At 43.2% G+C, this 21,731-nt stretch overlaps 1 protein-coding gene across 1 annotated transcript in view; it reads right to left on the reverse strand.

Annotated features, from left to right (window-relative positions):
- Positions 1-21,259, reverse strand: part of dnajc9 (DnaJ (Hsp40) homolog, subfamily C, member 9) — a 298,727-nt gene extending 277,468 nt beyond the window's left edge. Inside the window, exon 1 of the mRNA XM_077205982.1 lies at positions 21,255-21,259. The gene's annotated coding sequence lies outside the window, so the exon portion shown is untranslated. The remainder of the gene's footprint in view (positions 1-21,254) is intronic.
- Between the last annotated feature and the right edge of the window lie 472 nt (positions 21,260-21,731).

A 21,731-nucleotide genomic window follows, 5' to 3' on the forward strand; every position in this document is an offset into this window, starting at 1 on the left:
CGTGCACGACTGAAGTTGGGTTGGGAGTTATGTATACTATATGGGAGACAATGCTAAACCATAATGAGCCTTTTCGTAATATATTGCCTATTCTGCATCTCAACGCACGCATAAGCTTGCCACAAAAAAAACCTGGCAAAAGTAATGATTATGCATTAAACATTTGAATTGTTTATTAATAACTAGTGTTTTCTGTAAGTGTGGACTGCAAAGATAAATTTGATGATGCTGACTCGCCATCTTCGCGCCTATAGAGAGAAATGCACACTTCATACGAATTAACCTATACATAAGCAGAGAGCAGCCCATTTCTGCTCGTTTTTAATTTTTGTTTAAAAGTACACATTTCAAGCTTTCTATAGATATACTTATCATGTATGCGAGGCAAGTAACTTATACACTGAGTTTCGTTGATTAATGTTCCATTGATTAACGCGCCCGCGCCTCCGTGTCCTGTATATCTACTATTTGTGCTTCTTATTTATTATTCCGGGCAATTTGTATATAAAACATTGATAAAAATGAAGATACAATTAATACTAAACGAAATTCACTTTAAAGAAAGGCTTTCTACAAAACAAAACTTGATAAGTGGTCAAAATCATGTCTGAGCCATTCCAAATGTTTTCCGATATATTGGGCATCTTATGATCATATCTGACTCATCTTATGCGGTTCCCTTTTCATATAATCAACATAGATGAAATAAAAAAAAACATTATATTGTGAAACTTAAATATAAAACGTATGTTTTTTTTTTTAACTTATATTTAAGCGTCACACTGCTCCGGTTTGCTCATGTGCTCTGGTGTGTAGCCTATAGCCTATACATGCATGTGTGCGTTATGTGATGGAGGGGTGCGATTCTCGAATATTAATTACATAATACCCAGCGATCTTCGAATATTATTTTTGCTTGAAATGCCCATCCCTACTTGTAACGTATTACACCTTTTTCGTTGAATGCTTCAGTTTTAGCGCAGCTAACCAAAAACGTCTACTCTCTAGTATTGAATGTAGCTGATACGAAACGGATATAGGCATTCTCTCCTTTTTATCTTATGCTCAAAGCACCCAGTTTCTAAAAAGTTTTTTTATCTTCTATGAATTGTTAAAACAACCAACAACAGCACATGTAGAGCCTGAACTCATTCTCTCACTGCTAATACAGTACAAACCGGAAGGCAGGCAACCGGAGTCGTCGTCATGGCGGCGCCCATTGTTTAGAGCAGAATAAGGTGGATAGCCACAGAAAAGTCTTCAAAGATAGAGATATTTTGGCGTTTGTAGATGTAGACCAGCTGACTTGCGGCTCTCGCTGCTTGCAGGATGCGCGCCTTGTCTTGAAAATTATGTAGTTTGACCAACATCGCTGTCGGTCTTTCTCCTGATGTGGGAAAACGTGAAGGGACACGATGCGCGCGCGCCATCCACCGAATGGATGACATTTGCTTGTTGTAACTCCAAATTAAACTTGATTTTTTATCTTTTTTCAACACTGAATCTAATACTACACATATTTAAAGGTGCAATGTGTGAAAATTTTGAGTATCTAGCAGCAGGAGGGATGTAGAGGTCAGTAAGCAGGGCTGAGTTGAGTGGGTGACGGAGGGGGTGACTCTGGGACGCAAGAATCACTGTCTTCATGTTTTTTATCATTTACGCCCGTGTTATGGAAATCATTATGAACAGCAGCTACGCTAATTATTTTCCCTTTTTGCTTTTCTGCTGTTATCTCGGGACGCGAGTCCAGAGAAAAACGGCGTTCGTCAGCTCCAGTTTGTATCCAGCCTTTCACAGAGACTTCAGATACCCCAATCACAAAGCCTGTGAAGAGACGACTCAACACCGGCGATATGGACCCTCTATGGTGGACGGCACTGATCCTCAACAACTCGTCTCAACACCGGCGTGATTACTTGGACTTCCAAATGATGGAAATGGATAAATATTCTAAATGTTCCGATCCAATCTGACTAATGCTGCCCGAATCATAAATCATGCACTGTTCCTTCGTTGGCCAGAGGAGAACTGGCCCTCCGACTGAGTCTGGTTTCTCCCAAGGTTTTTTTCTCCATTCTTGCACCTGATGGAGTTTTGGTTCCTTGCCACTGTTGCCTTGTCTTTTGGCTTGCTTAGTTGGGGACATTTATTATTCAATAATATTATTGATATTATTGAGAAACAAACTCTGTTATATTATTTTCATGTTATCACTGTGAAGCTGCTTTGATACAATCTGTATTGTAAAAAGCGCTATATAAATAAAGGTGACTTGACTTGACTATTAACAGAAATGCAATATGACATCCATAACTATGTGTTCAGTGGTGTATAAAGAACTTACTTAATAAACCGTAATGTTTTTATTACCTTAGAATGAGGCATTTATATATACATAGGCGCGGGAATCCCCTTCTATGAAGGTCGACATATTGTGATGACGTCATGTTTCTACCGTAGCCGACAGCGAACAAACAGCGTTACAGAGCGCGTTTCGTCACTACCTTGAAAGAGAAGCCGCAGAAAGCTAGAAGCTAGCCATAAACACCGTGAGTAATGACTTTTCCCTTGTCAGTGGTGTAAAATATGTAGTTGGATTGTTTCATGTAACTTAATTCTTCTCCCTCGCTGTGTTATGTCTTTGCTATGTGGGGATAAATGTGCTGGTTACGTTCGTGAGACAGCTGATTAGCACTCTTGTCATTGACCGTAAAACAGTTACAGGAATCACCAACCCGTCGATCTGGGAAGCATTTTAAGTCGATCGATTTCCCAAATCAGAGAAAAAAAGCCTATTTTGTGTAGTAAATGGTGTCTAGGGGATGCGGAGGCGCGCGCGCTGTTACAATCACGTTATTTTTGCCGCACGCACCTGTGGGCTCATGCGGACGCGTCCAGTATAAACAAGGCTTAGCAGCTAACGCTTTAACCAGCTCAGCCACAGTAACAGCTCATATTAGCCAGCTAAACTTTTACTACCCTGTTAGAAAAAATATATAGTTGCATAGTTTCATGTGGTTCTTCTCCCTCGCTGTATTATGGGTTTTCTATGTGGGGAGAAATGGGCTGGTTACGTTCGTGAGACAATCAGCTGATTACTATTATTATATTATATATTAAGACCCTTGATCCTCACCTGACTATGGCTTTGTAAACTTTATCCATGATGTGGTCCATAATGGACTGTGGTACAGAAACTTGGTTTACTCTGGCTATTCTCTGCCGTCTCAGACGACGATGTTTGTCCCGTTTGAGACACGGTAGCTTCTTCGAAAGGGAGGGGTGAGCGGTGGGATGAGCCCTTAGTGTAAACTCGCAACCGAACCGCTAGATGTCGCTAAAAGTCACACACTGCACCTTTAACTATTCAAAATGTGTATTGGTCAATCTCAGCCAACTTTTTTATTATTTTTTTTTTTTACAAGGTTTAAGCAGAAGATGGACACATATTTTCTCAGTCCTGTTACCGAAACTCATGTGCCATTTAAAAAGCATGTTTAAAAGCATGTCAATTAATTCCTTTGTTTTCCCCACAAGAAAGTGTTTATTTTAAAGAAATTGTTGGTTATATGTTCAAATAATTGATATTTGTGAAAAAAAATCACTATATATTAAGGCAAGGTGTATTTTAATAAAAAACACAAAGCCATTTTTTAATTTTAAAGAAGACCGAACCCTCAAGTTTATAATTGATTTAATAATTTAATTTATTAAACTATTGTATAAATGATGGTCCAAACAAAACTGATAAAAACACTGGTTTAACTTTATTTTTTTAGAAAAAAAAAAGTAACAGGAATGAACACTTTGTAACAGGAATGAACACATTGTAACAGGAATGAACACTTGGTAACAGGAATGAGCGTCCATATGTGTGTGTGTATTGGAGAGAGTCTACATGCCTGTGTGTGCATAAGATTTCTGTGTTGAAGTGATGTACTATGTGCTAGAAGTACTTCACAGAGAAGGAGGTGGAAAGAGAAAGAAGGAGAGAGAGAAGAAGAGAGATGGAGGGAGAAAGAGGGAAATTAAGACAAAAAAGGGGGAAAAGAGAGGGTTGCGGGTGTGTTTCGCTCCTTCCATCGCAATATGCCATAGGTGGGTGTTTCTGGCACCTGCATAGTATGGGTTTTCTCCATTTTCTACAAAATATAAGAAAGACAAAGACACAACGTTTAAGTTACCTCGTGGTGGACTGGCTTCCTGGAAGTATGGAGTTCACATTATAAAACTAATGCTAATGTCTACAATATAAGTAATTGCAACCTTAAAACTCATAATTCAGGTGAATAGTGTTATATAAACTAATATTTACAGTATGAAATCAACAAAACAGAGGACTCTACTCACTCCTGTTACTTTAACTCACTCCTGTTATTTATTCATATAAGCAACAGGACTGAAAGTACCGTATTTTCCGCACTATAAGGCGCACTTAAAAGCCTTTAATTTTCTCAAAAAACGACACTGCGCCTTATAATCCGGAGCGCCTTATATATGGATCAATTGGTTAACTGGATCAATTGGTTAATAACGCTCCGAGTTATTAAATTCGCCCGCGAACTCGCGCTCGTGTCCATCTTATGGCCGCTCTGTCACACGGCCAGTTCAAGCTCGTATAAATCAGGTTATGTGTGTAATTCAAGTGCCCGCTCACGAGCGCTCACTCTTACTTACAGACATACGAACAGACACACTGTCCCCGGCGCTACTTGCGCGTCACAGAATGTTCATAAAGCGTTCCCCGTTCACAGTTACCGGGTCGTCTCATTCAAAACAGCCAGCTGTTGCTGTCAGCGAGCCGCCGCACATGAATACTCGTATGAGTCAGGCTGCGAATGTAAGTTACGTGCCCATGTATTAAAATATATGCGTAATTACACATTTGTAATGATGAAGTTGCAATTTTATTACATTTGAAATGTATTAACTTATATAATATTGGCTTTTTAATATAATTTCAAATAACACGGTAGAAAATGTACTCTAAAATGTGTAAATGTACTTTTCAAAATGTACTTTAAAGTATTGTCTTTTTTGTCTTTATTTAAATTGGGTTAGGGCATTTTAAATTGCAAATTGCATTAATAGTCATTCTCAAGTTCAAGAAAGTCATTAGAAAATCAAACTTGTAAGCGTGCATGTAGCACATTCTGTAGCCTTGTATATTCCTTTTTGGTGGTCTGTTCAGAAATGAAAGCTATGTTATAAAAGGAAAATGTATGAAATATGAGCTTATAGATCATTTAGCTGGAGGAAATCTATTGAGTCATTATCTTGAGTGCGATTGGCTTGACATCTATCTGTAGGTGGTTAGCAGCCTTGTGTCCTGTGATTATGAGCTTTATAATGGATTCACTAGGAGCCTAAGGGCGGGCCAGGACTTACATGTGACAGGTGTGCAGATTGGCAGAATGGCTTATGAATCACATTTAACTGTATGGGCTTTGCTTATGTTCTGGTGTGAACTGGGGCTCACACTCCATGAACAAGTGTTTGTTTACTATGTTTTATTTGGCACTTTCTATGAATATGGAACAAAATAGCGTCTAAAACAAAATGTTGGGTTTCAATGCATGATGTCAAACTAAACATTAATAATTGTATTTTAGTAGTTTATTTTGTAAGTTTGCAATTTTTGTTATTTTTTATTTGCTAGTAAATAAAAATCAAAATTAAATGAAAAATAAATTTAAAAAACAGCTGGGCAACATGGTTGCCGATTTAGCCTAAATTAATTACTAAATTACTTTTAATTACTAATTAATTACTTTTTTATATACAGCTATTTCATGTGATGATTTAAAACATTGCTTTAAGAACTTTTGTAACAGAGTTAAATGGTTGATATATTGTCACGTTCCCTATCAGTCGGTCACTACAACGTAGGTCGTGACCAACCAATAGGAATCTCGTTAGAGAGGCAATCTACTTCAAGTGAAACTAAAACAAGCCAATACACATTGGTGTGGAATCATTTGCATCAGCTGCGGGCCCTCGTTAGCGCAGGTATAAACGAGCAGCTGGTGGATTGCACTTCAGTTTTTCGCTTTGGAGCCAACACTTGGAATACGTAGGTCCCGTCGCCACATCTGCTGTCTCCTGCCGGGACGGCCAGCTTATCAGGTTGGCTCCTCAGCGAAAACTGAAGTGCAATCCACCAGCTGCTCGTTTATACCCACGCTAACGAGGGCGCGCAGCTGATGCAAATGATTGCACACCAATGTGTATTGGCTTGTTTTAGTTTCACTCGAAGTAGATTGCCTCTCTAACGAGATTCCTATTGGTCAGTCACGACCTATGTCTCCGTTCCCACCTTAAGGGAACGAGGGTTACCATATGTAACCGAGACGTTTTGAGTTTGTTTGTTGATTTGTTTCTCTGTTCTGTTCATTAATGAGTTTCCTTGTTAATCTTAGTCTGTTAATTAGTTCAGTTCTCCTCCTTCTCTCCCTGTTTGTTTCTGTGGAACAGATTGATTTGAGTCCTCAGATCAGGTGTGTTTCTTTAAAGCTGTTCTAAGCGATGTCACACGTTTTTTAGGCCAAAAAAATGTTTTGCCACATACAGCAAACATCTCCTCACTATCCGCTAGCTGCCTGTCCCCTGAACACACTGTAAAAAAAACGGGTCTCTGCAGACACCCCAGGCTCCCAAAACGGCAACAAAAACAAACTGGGCTTACCCGCACAATGAAACATAATAAACTTTTCCAGCCAATGACCGACAAGAAGGATTTGGGGGTGGGGTTTGGGGGGTTAGTGCGCGGATGAGGAGGAGGGAGGTTCTCCCATCTAGCGGTGAAATTGTATTTTGCATTCAAACGAATTGTGCTCTCCAGCGCCTCGCTTTTTCAAATGCGTGTTGCATCTACGGTAGCTGTTATGTACCAAAAAGCTATGACAGGATGTCTTCTAATAGCACTTCGTCGAGTTTTCCTTCGGGTGAACAGGTTTGTTATTTCAAACAAACTGCAACTTGACACAACGAACAAACAAATGTTACAGTATGAATAATAACAGTGCAATGCAGCCTTTAAAACTTGCTGGGGCAGTGACAAGAGCCTCTCACTGCTCTGCTCCTCCGTTTCTGCTGCTTTCAGTTACGTGACGCTGGCTCTGAACGAAAACGCGTTGTGGAAACGTGTTGGCCTAGTACTTTTTGACCCTCTCTGCTATTATAGTTTTTCAAGATGGCGGAACTACATGGTAGCCACCGTGGACCTACCAGTTACATGTATATAAAGATTATAAATTCTTCGTTTTTAAGTCAGATCATTGGCAGGGGTTTTTGTACACCATTGAGGATATATTGTCACAGTGTCTGGTGTGTGTTTCCCTGGTGTCCACTAGAGATCCTCTTCCCTCACAGTGTCATTCACATTAGGAACTGCACCCCCCACAATCCTTGTCTGCACTCATCACTGTTCATTGCACTCAGCTGTTCCCCATCATGATTGTTAGTTTCTGTGTGTATAAATACCCTGCCTGTTTAGTGTTTGTTACGGAGTCCTTGTTATTTGTCACACCACTTTGGAGGTCTGTGTTCTTGCCTGTTCTTGTTTTGTTTCTTGTTTATGGATTACTTATATGGATTTTGACCCCTGTCTGGACTGGTTTTATGATTTTGGATTACCCTATTAAATAGGGGTGGGAATCTCTAGGCACCTCACGATTCGATTCGATTACGATTCAGAGGCCTGCGATTCGATTCAAAAGCGATTATCGATTATCTGAATCTTTTGTGTGTGTGTGTGTGTGTGTGTGTGTGTGAATATAAATACTTTGCTTTAAAAGTACAAAGTAATGACCCATAAAGAATTAACGTACAATATATTTTATTAACATTGCAAAGAACCAACAGGAAAATAAATGTGTGCCTGAACTAGCAGCATACTTGTAGTAAATTAATAATATAACAACAACAGGTGTTCTGACGATTCATGCTACCCATCGAGATGTGCTACTTACTGGTGCATGTGCAGAGTCGGCAGGCTCATTTTTCTTCTGCTTACCACGCCCATAAATCTATGCATCCTTGCTGTGGAGACTTGTAGGAAACTTTGACAGGTCAAAGATGAATATTTGATGATAATTTTTACTTTTCACACCGTTTTAAAAATAAAAACAGTACATTATACTGTACTCTTAACTTCAAATTTTATTATAATTTTATTTCATATAATAATATCATTTTTACTTGTTATATCAAATGTGATAATTGCTAGTTCATTTAAAATATCCAAATATGCTCCCCATACACTTACCCTGATTAAAATGAAATAACGATGTTATAATATTGTGAGATTTACACCATTATGGAAACAATAGAGAATGAATCAACATTATCTATGATCGATTCGCGTTTGGGTAGCATTTTTCGACAAGGCAGCAGAAATCGTCTGAACACCGGTACAGCCCAGAGCCATAGAGAGAAACGGCTCTGGTACAGCCGAGTGTTTTTCCTCCTCTGGGTGGAAACGTGTCATATGGCTTCTCATATTTGTCGTGTTGCCGAAATATTTTAGTTTTATTCTACAAAGCTTACAACTAGTGTGGCTCTTGTCCAGCTCCTTTCCCCCTTCAACTTCATAGAAGCCAAAATATTTCCACACGTCAGCTTTTAACGAGGAGGGTGTTTGGATTTCGCGCTATCGCGTCTCTGTTATGTGCGCACGCCACAGACAGACGGTCCGGGCACTGCACTTCCGCGCTTCAGAGTTCCGTCTTTTGCGTTCCGTCAATATTACGTCATTATAAATAGGCTACATATCTAAAAAAAAAAAATTTTTTTTTTTTGAAAATCGATTTTTGACATTTGTGAATCGATTCAGAATCGTCCACGTCCGCATCGCGATGCATCTAAGAATCGATTTTTTCCCCCACCCCTACTATTAAACTGCTATTGGATCTACCCCTGTTTCCTATGTTTCCTATGTTTTCCAGAAGGACTCCTTCACATAAAGATCCAGCATTATGGGGTTCCATATCCTTCCCCCTAACACGGAGAAGGAGAGGAGGGGACGAGTCCAAAATTTGATGGACCTACGCCAGCAGGGACAGACGGTGGGTGGTCTGGCTCAGACTTTTTGGACTCTCTCTAGAGGAATGGACTACAATGACACAGCATTGAAGGACATTTTTAATTTCTGTCTTGATGACCCATTACCTGGGTGGGAGATGAAGGGGCTGGAGATTCTGGACTTTTGGGGGTTCACCAGATACCGTCATCATCGGAGCCAGTGGGATACACCAGTCTCGCCTGTGTCTCCTAATAGGATGACTGAGCCTACACCGTTATCTCCTTATTGGATGGCCGACCCTGCGCGTGTGTCTCGTGATAAGATGGCCGCCATGCCCTTGCCGGAGATTGTAACTTCCCCAAAGGTGGTGGGCTCGATGCCACCGTCTTGCCATCGTAGGTGGAGGAAGAGGAATAAAGAGACGTCTACTGTCACTTCTGCCGATCCAGGGACTGTTCACGTCACTTCTGCCGATCCAGAGACTGTTCACATCACTTCTGTCGAACCAGAGACTGTTCACGTAACTTCTGCCCAACCAGAGACTGTTCACATCACTTCTGCCGAACCAGAGACTGTTCACGTCACTTCTGCCGAACCAGAGACTGTTCACGTCACATCTGCCGAACCAGAGACTGTTCACGTCACTTCTGCCGAACCAGAGACTGTACACGTCACTTCTGCCGAACCAGAGACTGTTCACGTCCCTTCTGCCGAACCAGAGACTGTTCACGTCACTTCTGCCGATCCACAGACTGTTCACGTCACTTCTGTCGTTCCAGAGACTGTTCCTGTTACATCTGCAATCCCACAAGGCCTGACGGCGGCAGCCACGCATCTCGCCCTGACGGTGCCACCCAAGCGTCTCGCCCTGACGGTGCCACCCAAGCGTCTATCCCTGACGGCGCCACCCAAGCGTCTATCCCTGACGGCGCCACCCAAGCGTCTCGCCCTGGCAGCGCCACCCAAGCGTCTCGCCCTGACGGCGTCACCCAGATGCCTCGCCTTGCTAGCTCCGCTCGAGCTGCTCGCTAGCACTCTCCAAGAGCCTTCACCGCTGGTCCCGTCCAGCCCAGAGCCTTCACCGCTGGTCCCGTCCAGCCCAGAGCCTTCACCGCTGGTCCCGTCCAGCCCAGAGCCTTCACTGCTGTTCCCGTCCAGCCCAGACCCTTCACCGCTGTTCCCGTCCAGCCCAGAGCCTTCACCGCTGGTCCCGTCCAGCCCAGAGCCTTCACCGCTGGTCCCGTCCAGCCCAGAGCCTTCACCGCTGGTCCCGTCCAGCCCAGAGCCTTCACCGCTGGTCCCGTCCAGCCCAGAGCCTTCACCGCTGGTCCCGTCCAGCCCAGAGCCTTCACCGCTGGTCCCGTCCAGCCCAGAGCCTTCACCGCTGGTCCCGTCCAGCCCAGAGCCTTCACCGCTGGTCCCGTCCAACCCAGAGCCTTCACCGCTGGTCCCGTCCAACCCAGAGCCTTCACCGCCGTGGCCGCCTGAAGGGTCTTCACCGCCATGGCCGCCCGAAGGGTCTTCATCGCCCTGGCCGCCCGAGGGGTCTTCACCGCCCTGGCCGCCCGGGGGGTCTTCACCGCCCTGGCCGCCCGAGGGGTCTTCACCGCCCTGGCCGCCCGAGGGGTCTTCACCTCCCTGGCCGCCCGAGGGGTCTTCACCGCCCTGGCCGCCCGATGGGTCGTCCGCTTCGCCCTGGCCGCCCGATGGGTCGTCTGCCTCGCCCTGGCCGCCCGATGAGTCGTCTGCCTCGCCCCGGCCGCCCGATGGGTCGTCTGCCTCGCCCTGGCCGCTCGATGGGTTGTCTGCTTCGCCCTGGCTGCCCGATGGGTCGTCTGCTTCGCCCTGGCCGCCCTTGGACTTTCTGTTTCGCCCTGGCCGCCCGATGAACTGTCTGCTTCGCCCTGGCCGCCCGATGGACTCTCTGCTCTCCCTCCATGGACCTGGCCCCCCATCCCTTCCCCTGATCCTCCACCATTCCACCTCCCTCCTGGACTCTTGTTTGTTTTGAAGTTGCGTAGTGGAACGTCTGGTAGCCGCTCTGTAGAGGGGGGTTATGTCACAGTGTCTGGTGTGCGTTTCCCTGGTGTCCACTAGAGGTCCTCTTCCCCCACGGTGTCATTCACATTAGGAACTGCATCCCCCACAATCCTTGTCTGCACTCATCACTGTTCATTGCACTCAGCTGTTCCCCATCATGATTGTTAGTTTCTGTGTGTATAAATACCCTGCCTGTTTAGTGTTTGTTACGGAGTCCTTGTTATTCGTCACACCACTTTGGAGGTCTGTTTTCTTGCCTGTTCTTGTTTTGTTTCTTGTTTATGGATTGCTTATATGGATTTTGACCCCTGCCTGGACTGGTTTTATGATTTTGGATTACCCTAATAAACTGCTATTGGATCTACCCCTGTTTCCTGTATGTGGTATCGTGACACATATTTCTACCAGAAAGACTCAGGAGATAAAATGATGTAACAAAGCATCCATTTATTGGCAGCCCAGCAAGCAATTATTTATTTTAAATAATAATTGAATAATTTTCAATTATTTATTTTATCAAGTTCTTTGGCGTAGGCCCCGTCCATAGTTCGTAATCCGAGGGTAGTCGATCAGCATCTCCTGCGTGAAGCGGAGGCAGGGGCGCAGCCGACTCCCCCGGGAAGTATAGACAGGACCATCCAGGTGGTGGTGGGGAGGGTGGAGGTTGTTGTCACGTCGGCATCTGCGAACTCAAACATGTGTAAGTACCAATCTTTTATACAGTAAGAATAAGGACGTGATTGAATAGATGTGAAGGTATTTAAATGACGCAGTAATTAAGTCTTCCTGGCAGAACTTATGCTAAAGCTTTCATTTCTACCAGAAAGACTCGGGAGATAAAATTATGTAACAATGCATCCATTTATTGGCAGCCCAGCAAGCAATTATTTATAAAGTTCTTTGGCGTAGGCCCCGTCCATAGTTCGTAATCCGAGGGTAGCGGATCAGCATCTCCTGCCTGAAGACGAAGGCAGGGGCGCAGCCGACCCCCCCAAAAGTAGGTGGATTGTAGATCCACCGGGACGGGGCCAGCCCTACCCCCAAAAATTGGTAGACGAAAGTATACCCACTGGTCGTGAATCCTGTGGTTCCTGAAAAGGGGGTTACCATAATTAGCATGATGCACGTTAGATGAAATCCTCATATGCCTATGATTTTTTTTTTTTATAATACGGACATTGCCGCTTGAGCCGTACATAGACAGGTCTTGATAGACCACATAGATATAGCCACGATGGCCAGACATAGACAGGTCTCGATAGACCACAAATATAGCCACAATAGACCACACATAGACAGGTCTTGATAGACCACAGATATAGCCATGATAGCCAGACATAGACAGGTCTCGATAGACCACAGATATAGCCATGATAGCTAGGTCTCGATAGACCACAGATATAGCCACGATAGGCCACACATAGACAAGTCTCGATAGACCACAGATATTGCCACGATAGGCCACGGATATAGCCACGATAAGCCACGCATAGACAGGTCTCGATAGACCACACATATAGCCACGATAGGCCACACATAGACAGGTCTCGATAGACCACAGATATAGCCACGATAGGCCAGACATAGACAGGTCTCGATAAAACCACAGATATAGCCATGATAGTCAGACATAGAAAGGTCTCAATAGACCACAGATATAGCCACGATAGGCCACACATAGACAGGTCTCGATAGACCGCAGATATAGCCACGATAGGCCACACATAGAATGGTCTCGATAGGCCGCAGATATAGCCACGATAGGCCACACATAGAATGGTCTCGATAGACCGCAGATATAGCCACGATAGGCCACACATAGACAGGTCTCGATAGACCACAGATATAGCCACGATAGGCAGACATAGACAGGTCTTGATAGACCACAGATATAGCCACAATAGGCCAGACATAGACAGGTCTCGATAGACCACAGATATAGCCACGATAGGCCACACATAGACAGGTCTCGATAGAGTACACATATATAGTCACGATAGGTCACACATAGACAGGTCTCGATAGACCACAGATATAGCCACGATAGGCCACACATAGACAGGTCTCTATAGACCACAGATATAGCCACGATAGGCCAGACATAGACAGGTCTCGATAGACCACAGATTTAGCCACGATAGGCCACACATAGACAGGTCTCGATAGAGCACACATATATAGACACGATAGGTCACACATAGACAGGTCTCGATAGACCACAGATATAGCCACGATAGGCCACACATAGACAGGTCTGTTCAGGAAATGGTCTGTACAGGAATGTTCTCTACATGTTTGATGCCTCATGAGTTTCTCCATCTTTATCTGACTCCGGTTTGAACGTGAAGCTAAAAGTTTAGAAATTTGTCTGTGAGAGGTAATCAAAACTGCAAAAAAGCTGTTGAAACTCTACCCCCTGTGCCGGGAGCCACAGCCTGACTGCATGCAAAGAGACAGACAAAAACTATGCGCTTTACTCCCCCTCGAATGACAATTTCAGCATACTATATGAAAATATCTGTGGGGCATTCCGAACCAACCTTTCACGCACACCCTGGGGACACCGGAAACCCATCACGCATCAATTTCGTAAATGTTGATGAGGAAGAACAACCGGCCATAATCAGAATGGGAAATAGAGGAAACTGAAAAGAGAAGTGAAGGTTATAACAAATAATGTAGAAATACAATTTAAGTAGGGAGCCTTGTCTTCGAACCCAAAGGTTAACAGCCGCTATAGGATCATTTCTGTGAAGCACCGATGAACGAAGCCTGAGCAGGCTTGGTAAATCGTCTTACCGCTAAATCTTAATACGATACTTACCTGAAGTAAGGTGAAGGCATAAGATAATACCTCAATCCCACTTGATATTCTGTTGTTGACTTTTGAGCGTAGAAACCATTTCTCAGCTGCGAAACATATACCTGACATTACTCTCGAGTTGCTTTCGTAGAAGGAAAGTTTTATTCACGGCAGAGAGAGCGCTGGCCGTGGCAACCGAGTGAGTCCCTTGAATGGAAAAATAAATGACATTTAAATCGTACAGATGAGTAAATATGTCACTTAAAACTCCTTGACTGATGTGTTCTGGTGATTGGTTTGGATGTTATAATCTAACATATAACTGTTAGTTCTACGGTGTACATCATGTTTTGGCTAAGTATATGACCTTTAACCTGAGCATCCTTAGTTACATTCTCTGTGCGTTTAGTACCAAATACCTATTACGTAAATATTTCTATAACACATGTCAGTGGATTAAATTAGTTGCCATGAAATTTTTAGTACGCCGATTGTACCGTATTTCTATTATTAAAGAACTTAAACTTAGGTATTAAGATATTGATGATATGATAAAATATATATATATACAATTTAAACAGTTATAGAGAATTATCAGCATTTGTAAATATATCATTTATTTTCTTTTGTAAATATACTCCTACTACATACCCATTAAGCCCTACATATATACACTTCATAACCAAATCTACTAAGGCATATGCATAACCTTCAATGACCAACTTGCTCTCTTTAAGCTCAGCTTCTTCTTAAAGATATGGTCATATATTTGCATATGTTACAAAAACGAGCTGAAATATACTTCAAATAATGTGCCCCCTATTTTATTGAAGTCTGCAATCATCTAGGTGTAAGAAGAGATCCTCCGCGAGCGGAAGAGATTGGAAAAACAATCACCATAAATGTCGAAGCAATAACGAATTTAAAGAAGTGCTTAAAACCAGTTGAATGCGTACTCCTTAAGATGGAAGGCACTCTCACAATGTTGAGTGAGCAGATGAGGAATCCTAGCTGAAATATGCATATAAAGCCAAATTAATATTTAATTTGCTCTTAAGCTTGTTTTAAATTCTATTCAGAAACGCAGTTTTTAGTATGTATTTTGCAAACTGGTCATATGTGCGTGGAATCAACGACGCTGAAAATAATTTACCACTGCACTGTGGAAAATCAGTTACATAAATCTACTTACGCTTTGGTATGACCATTCAGCGAGATATTCGGTCCTACTGTTTAAGCGTTACAGTATGCTGTGTTGCAGTCTCTGAATCAGCTGTTTAAGACGAGCTGCCACGTCACCAATTGAACTTTACCGCTGATGAAGTTAGCACTAGCAGCTGAGTAGCCAAGTTAATATACTTACCTGAAAGAAGTTTATCATGATAAAGGGGACATGTTAACACTGGCTGCTGCAAGCGCCTGCCAAACTTGGAAACCAAAGTAAAAGCCTTAAAAATGGAACTTAAACTTGAGATCGGCTCTCATTAGATTTACAGAAAAGCAAGGCATGTTGTAAATTTCCTTTAAATAAATTTTTTACTTTATTAATTCGGCTGGAATGCATTGAGGGTTTTCTGTTTTCGGTACAGAAACGGTGTCGTGTAAACAGCCCCTAAATTAATAACTTGATTAAATGAATCAATCAAACTTACTTAAGCGGAACTACCAAGCGGAGGGGGCTGAGGCGGACCAGGAGGAGGGATGGTGGGCCAGGTCTTTGGAGAGGAAAAGGGCCAGGGCAGAGCAGGTGGCCAGGGCGACGGTGCTGGAGACCACTACAGCAGAGTAGATGGGACTGAAGATACCCATGGTGGAGCAGATGACCAACACAGCAGTGCAGATGGGACTGAAGATCCTCAGGGCGGAGCAGGAGACAACCACAGCAGTGCAGATGGGAATGAAGATCCCCAAGAAAGAGCAGAAGACCACCACAGCAGAGCAGATGGGACTGGTGACCACCACGGTGGAGCAGGCAGAGCTGAAATCCACCAGGCGTAGCAGAAGTCCACCACGGCGGAGCAGGCAGGACAGAAGACCACTTCAGGGGAGCCGACGAGACAGGAGAACTAAAAATGGCCTCTCTGGCCGAGATGAAACAGTCAGTGAATTCAGTAATAGCCTCTGTGGTCGTAACAGGGCAGGCAGGGAGTTCAGGGACGACCTCCGTGGTCATTTCAGGCTAAAACAGGAAGTTCAGGGTCAGCCTCCGTGGACACAACAGAGCCATCAGGGGACACAGAGAATTCAGAGGAGAATACCAGCACGGCCTCTGGAGAAACAGATGAGGAGTGTGCATCCCACACACAAAATGGCTGCCGCCATAACAGGAAACACAGAGGAAATGGGAAAAACCTCTGGGACAGGCAGCGCTAAGACTGGCAGGCTTGAGAGCGCACAGGCCGACAGCAGGCTTGAGACCGCAAAGGCCGCCATGCTTGAGAGTACTGCATTGGGAATGCCTGCTGCTCACACTGATATCAGCAGCGGATCAGTCACACTGGAAATCAGTATTGAATGCCTTGGGCATGCCATTGTAGCTTCGGGTGCAGGGACGTGATCACTGGAAACTCAGGTGTGGCTGTCATGATGGCTGAGGACGCTGGCATGGCATCCAAGAAAGCTGGGGTCCGCAGTGGGCCAAACTCCACGGCTGTCGGAGCTTTGGTTGAATACCCCCCAAAAAAATTTTTAGTTGACGGCTCCTCCTCAACTTCGCCCACAGTGAAAAGCATAGTCCAAAAACTCACAAAAGTTACCTCAAGGACCATCACTGAGAAGATTTTGATAGTTTATTGAGTTCCGTAGAGAAACATTAAATGAGTGAACTGTCAGGAAAATGAGTCTGGTAAGCCAAGTCCAAAAACTCACTAATATGGTCCTCAAGCAGCGCTCACCCTGCGGAGATGAGGCAGATCTAAGTGCAGGAGTTTAATAAAAAGGCAAACATAACAACAACCAGGAAACAAAGGGAACATAGAAAACGTACAAGCAGGGAACACTAAACATTGGCCGTATCACGTTCGTGTCCAATTCAAAGTTCACTTCACTTGTGCATTTTTTTTCTCTGATTCGATCATAAACTAGCGCATTACGTACCGTTTTACGCTGGCGAACGATCCTGGCTTCAGTCCCATCATTATGACACGGTATTGATTACGGCTTTTGTTTACGCAGCGCGCGTAACATCCCGGGTCGTGTTTGCGTTCACACAGAAGGTGTTCTGGAAATTTCCCGGGATCAACACACTGTGTGAAAGGGGCTTTATTGTGTCACAAAATGTAGTTTTAATAGTTTTTCGGGAAGAATGTAGTTGTTTATAGCTCAAATCTGTGGTTAATTTATAAAGTTAGTGTCAGGATCCGGGTTGCTTCTCTCTCTTTCTCACACTATTACACACACTCATTGACACACTCACTGTGTAGCTGACGTGAAGGTCAGCTGTGGGTTATGACATTTTGGTGATTTCGGTGGTTAATGTTTATTTATTTTTTGACCTTATAGTTTAAATGTCTATTTTTGTATTTTGATAATTTCATAATTTGGTGGCCATTTGTATTTTATTATAATTGTTCAGTTTACTTAAGTTGAGTGTCATGTGACCCGCACTGATTATTTCACCTGGACGTGTTAGCGTCAACGGAATGGTGAGGTGTGAAACTCAGATACCCATACTAGTGCTCCTGACTTAATCAGTGTTGTGCAAGTTACTTCCAAACTGTAATACATTATATGTTACTTGTTACTGTTATTTAAAAGTAATTCATTACATTACAATATTACTCTCTCAGAATTGTAATGCGTTACATTACTCCTGTATTACTTTTGAGTTACTTTCACCAAAATAACTTTACAGAAGTAGAACTTAACATTCTAAATTGACTAGGGCTGTAACGAAATGCGATATGAAACCGAAATCGCGACACTCAGATCCACGAACCTGCAGAATGGCGACACACCCCTTCCAACTCACAGCGTTATCCATACCGTCCAGATCCAATGCTACCACATCTTTAAGTTACTATTTGAAGTTAACTTAACATTATAAAATATGTAGACCTACACCACAAAACTAGTTGAGGATAAATTATTTCAAATTTGGGAATTCCAGCGTTATGGACAAGACATTTGCAGACTTGCAGTCAAAACTTATATAATTATATAAATTCTCAGAAAATGCATTAATACCAAAATATTGAAACGTCTGTTTATCCATAGGCTCCTCCCAGAAAGGAGTCCAGACATTAGAAAAATATCAGTCTACACATGCGTTTTATATTTAATATTAGGGAAATCGACAGTCATGTGTGACAAAAAAAAATCTTTAACTTTTAGGAGGCAACGATTTTTGTTGTTGTAATTCTGTGAATTACACTGCTCAAATCTAATGAAGAAGGGTTGGCTCTCCACAGAACATAAAATATTCATTTTATTTTATTTTTCGTGTTCGCATTTATGAGGAAAAAACAATGTTACAGACGTGACAGTTCTCCGTTACGGACGCGACCGCTCTGAAGCGGCACTAAAATACTGCTTTAAAACTTTCACAGAAGACACGAAGCCTTTCTTTAAAGTGAATTTCGTTTTGTATTAATTTTACGGACCTGAAAAATGTATCTATATTGAAATGTCTACTTGTAAACAGAACAATTCAAAACGAAAGAAAACAGACTGCTCTCTGCTTATGAAATGTGCATTTCTCTCTGGTGCATTCACTACTGCGAAGATCGCGAGTCAGCATCGTCAACTTCATCTTGACTTTATTAATAAACAATCAACATGTCTCCTTGCTATATTTGACATATTCATAATCATTGCTTTTGCCGGTTCTTTGTGACAGCTTTTAGGTGCTTTAACGGCAGCGCCGCCGCCCTTACATGAACGCATCACCACGGCATCAAAAACATGATTGCGTGATGAAAACATGAAAAATACCACATAAACATAGCCTAACTGTTTAGAAAGAAAACACAGAACGAATAGCCTAATGCTCATACGTCCATCTCGCGAATGTATAATCTTCTTCATGCCATCTTCACCATTAGCTGCTTTTCCACTGGCCAGCGCGAGCACAGAGACCGAAATCATACCTCACGGCACTCCTGTAAAAAATAAATCGCTATACAAATATATAAGACGCTGCCATTTAGTCTTTAATTACAGACTTGGACACCACACGCGGCTATTGACTGACCACGAACAGGTAATTTAGCCTACTTGCATCATTAATTCGTTAATGCCTGGCGGTCTTGCTGTTTTTTTTTTTTGTTTGTTTGTTTTACAATTAAAACTAAAAGTCTGTTGTAACGCAAGCCTTACCGAACATGTACCGAGTAAAATATTACTGAAAATTGATTAGTAATGCCTTACACTACTGCGTTACAGCAAAACGTAATATGTTACTGTAATGCATTACTTTTGTAATGCGTTACTCCCAACACTGCTCACGGCACTCCTGTAAAAAATAAATCGCTATACAAATATATAAGACGCTGCCATTTAGTCTTTAATTACAGACTTGGACACCACACGCGGCTATTGACTGACCACGAACAGGTAATTTAGCCTACTTGCATCATTAATTCGTTAATGCCTGGCGGTCTTGCTGTTTTTTTTGTTTGTTTTACAATTAAAACTAAAAGTCTGTTGTAACGCAAGCCTTACCGAACATGTACCGAGTAAAATATTACTGAAAATTGATTAGTAATGCCTTACACTACTGCGTTACAGCAAAACGTAATATGTTACTGTAATGCATTACTTTTGTAATGCGTTACTCCCAACACTGGACTTAATCTACTGTTGAAAGCAAGGGGGCTGCTCAGCTACTGTTCGGATGCTCTCGCTTACTGCTCCGCGCTTTGCTCTATCGCTTTTATATTTCTACATTTTATCTCCTTTTATCATCTAATTTTAACTTCAGCAAATCAGCACAGTGCTCAAACGCTTGGATTACTACAAAAAAAAACAGAATTATTTTATTCGACCAGCCTCCCACTGAAAGCTTACATTCCGGGGAAGAGAAAACACAACTGCCTACATTCATAAGGATAAGAAAATGCCTCCTCTGGAATCTACTTGCTGCTCCAACTGCCACAGACTTTTACAAAGGATTGCAATTCTTGAAACAAAGTTAATTGCGGGACCACCAAACCAGACGGAACACACAACAGAGCTTCGTCATGGACGTCCTCAGCATACAGCCGGTGAGTCCCATGAATCTAGTGTTTCTCGAACAGGCCATACTGAGTGTAGAGAAACAAGCCGATCGTTTTACTAATCGATGGCACAAACAGGGTGCGAGACCCAAAGGCACTCGAGACATCAGATTGTCACGAGGATCACATATTACTGCAGTAGCATCCTCTACCCCAGATACGGCTCTGACAAGGACTGCAAACACTGGTCTCCTACCACCGCCTAAACATCTTGAGAACAGATTTGAAGTATTAATGAATGAGGAATCCCCAAATTTGATGAATGTGATCGCACACAGACTGAATCAGCCAGTAGCTAACACTGATGCTAACTGGGGCTCAAGGTCGACCAGACAGCGGCACTCAGCTCAGAGCGCAGCCGGGCCCAGGACTCTGATAGTGGGCGACTCCGTTATCAGAAACATTAATAGCAGGGATACAACAACGTGCTGCCTTCCACAAGCAACAACATCTGATGTAAACAGGGAACTTGAGAACATTCTGATGAAACATAAGACTGCAAATCGACTCATCATTCATGTGGGGAAGAATGATATTCATAAAGAGCAGTCGGAACTTCTTAAAAAGGATTTCAATGAACTTTTTGAAACACTTTAAAGACTGAAAGTTCAGACATTCATCAGTGGACCACTCCCAGCAAGAGGAACAAACAGGTTTTCACGGTTGCTTGGGCTTAATACATCGCTGCAAAAAACCTGGAATATAAAAGGAGTGAACTTTATTGACAACTTCAATCTTTTCTGGAGTCAGAGGCAACTGTTTCAACAGAATGGCCACCACCAAAACAAACTTGGTTCAAGAGTGCTAAAGGACAATATCTACTTCTCCCTCCGTCATCCTTCTGCAATGTGTGCCAATCCACTCAACCTGAATGGCACACACACACCTGGATACAGAATGAATGACCACAGGATTTCACTTCAGCACCTGAATGGAAATGCGGTTGACACATCACACAAGAACAGTGATAACACCACTCAGCCACAACAACCTCTGCTAACGGACACAATCTCAGCTGAGCCCTGCCCACAGAGCTCACCACAGACAGACTGTGACATACCAGCACTGCTCCAAGATACAGCACCCAAGGACGACTTTCTGGAAAACAGCCAGGGAAACCAGGACAGCATATTACAGCCTCCAATAACACCAGAGCAACAATTCCTCTCACCGGAAACGTTATCACTCTCTCCAGCATCTCCACTTCTGTGCTTCTCAGAGAAAATGGAACAACTGGTGCATGCTGGAACTAGACTATCCCACTCTTTTGCTGCGAGCCCCCAGATACCAACCAAAAAACGCCAGGCCCCACAACCACCAAAGCCTACGGGCCCAGCTCGCCCTCTCCCTCCCCCTGTTAGAGCTCTTCGGCCTCTGCCACAGCGCCAGGGCCCACACCCTCCTCCAGCGGCTCGAGGTGAACCAAAAACAACTGATACCAGCTCTCAGTGATATGTGTCGGGTCCCCGCTATGATAACAATAACTTTCTCAAATGTTTACAGAACAAGCGGGAACCCAGTGTGCCTGTATCTTTTTCTATTGCTGTTCGATTACATGATAGAAAGTCTAAGGCCTTCAAAAGCAGTACAGCAAACCCATCTAATCTGGTGCCTATTACACGACATACCAAGATTGCTGTGGGGACAA

Source organism: Siphateles boraxobius, unplaced genomic scaffold, assembly GCF_051911475.1.
Source record: "Siphateles boraxobius isolate OS27281-9 unplaced genomic scaffold, OSU_SipBor_1 55, whole genome shotgun sequence".
NCBI lineage: Eukaryota > Metazoa > Chordata > Actinopteri > Cypriniformes > Leuciscidae > Siphateles > Siphateles boraxobius.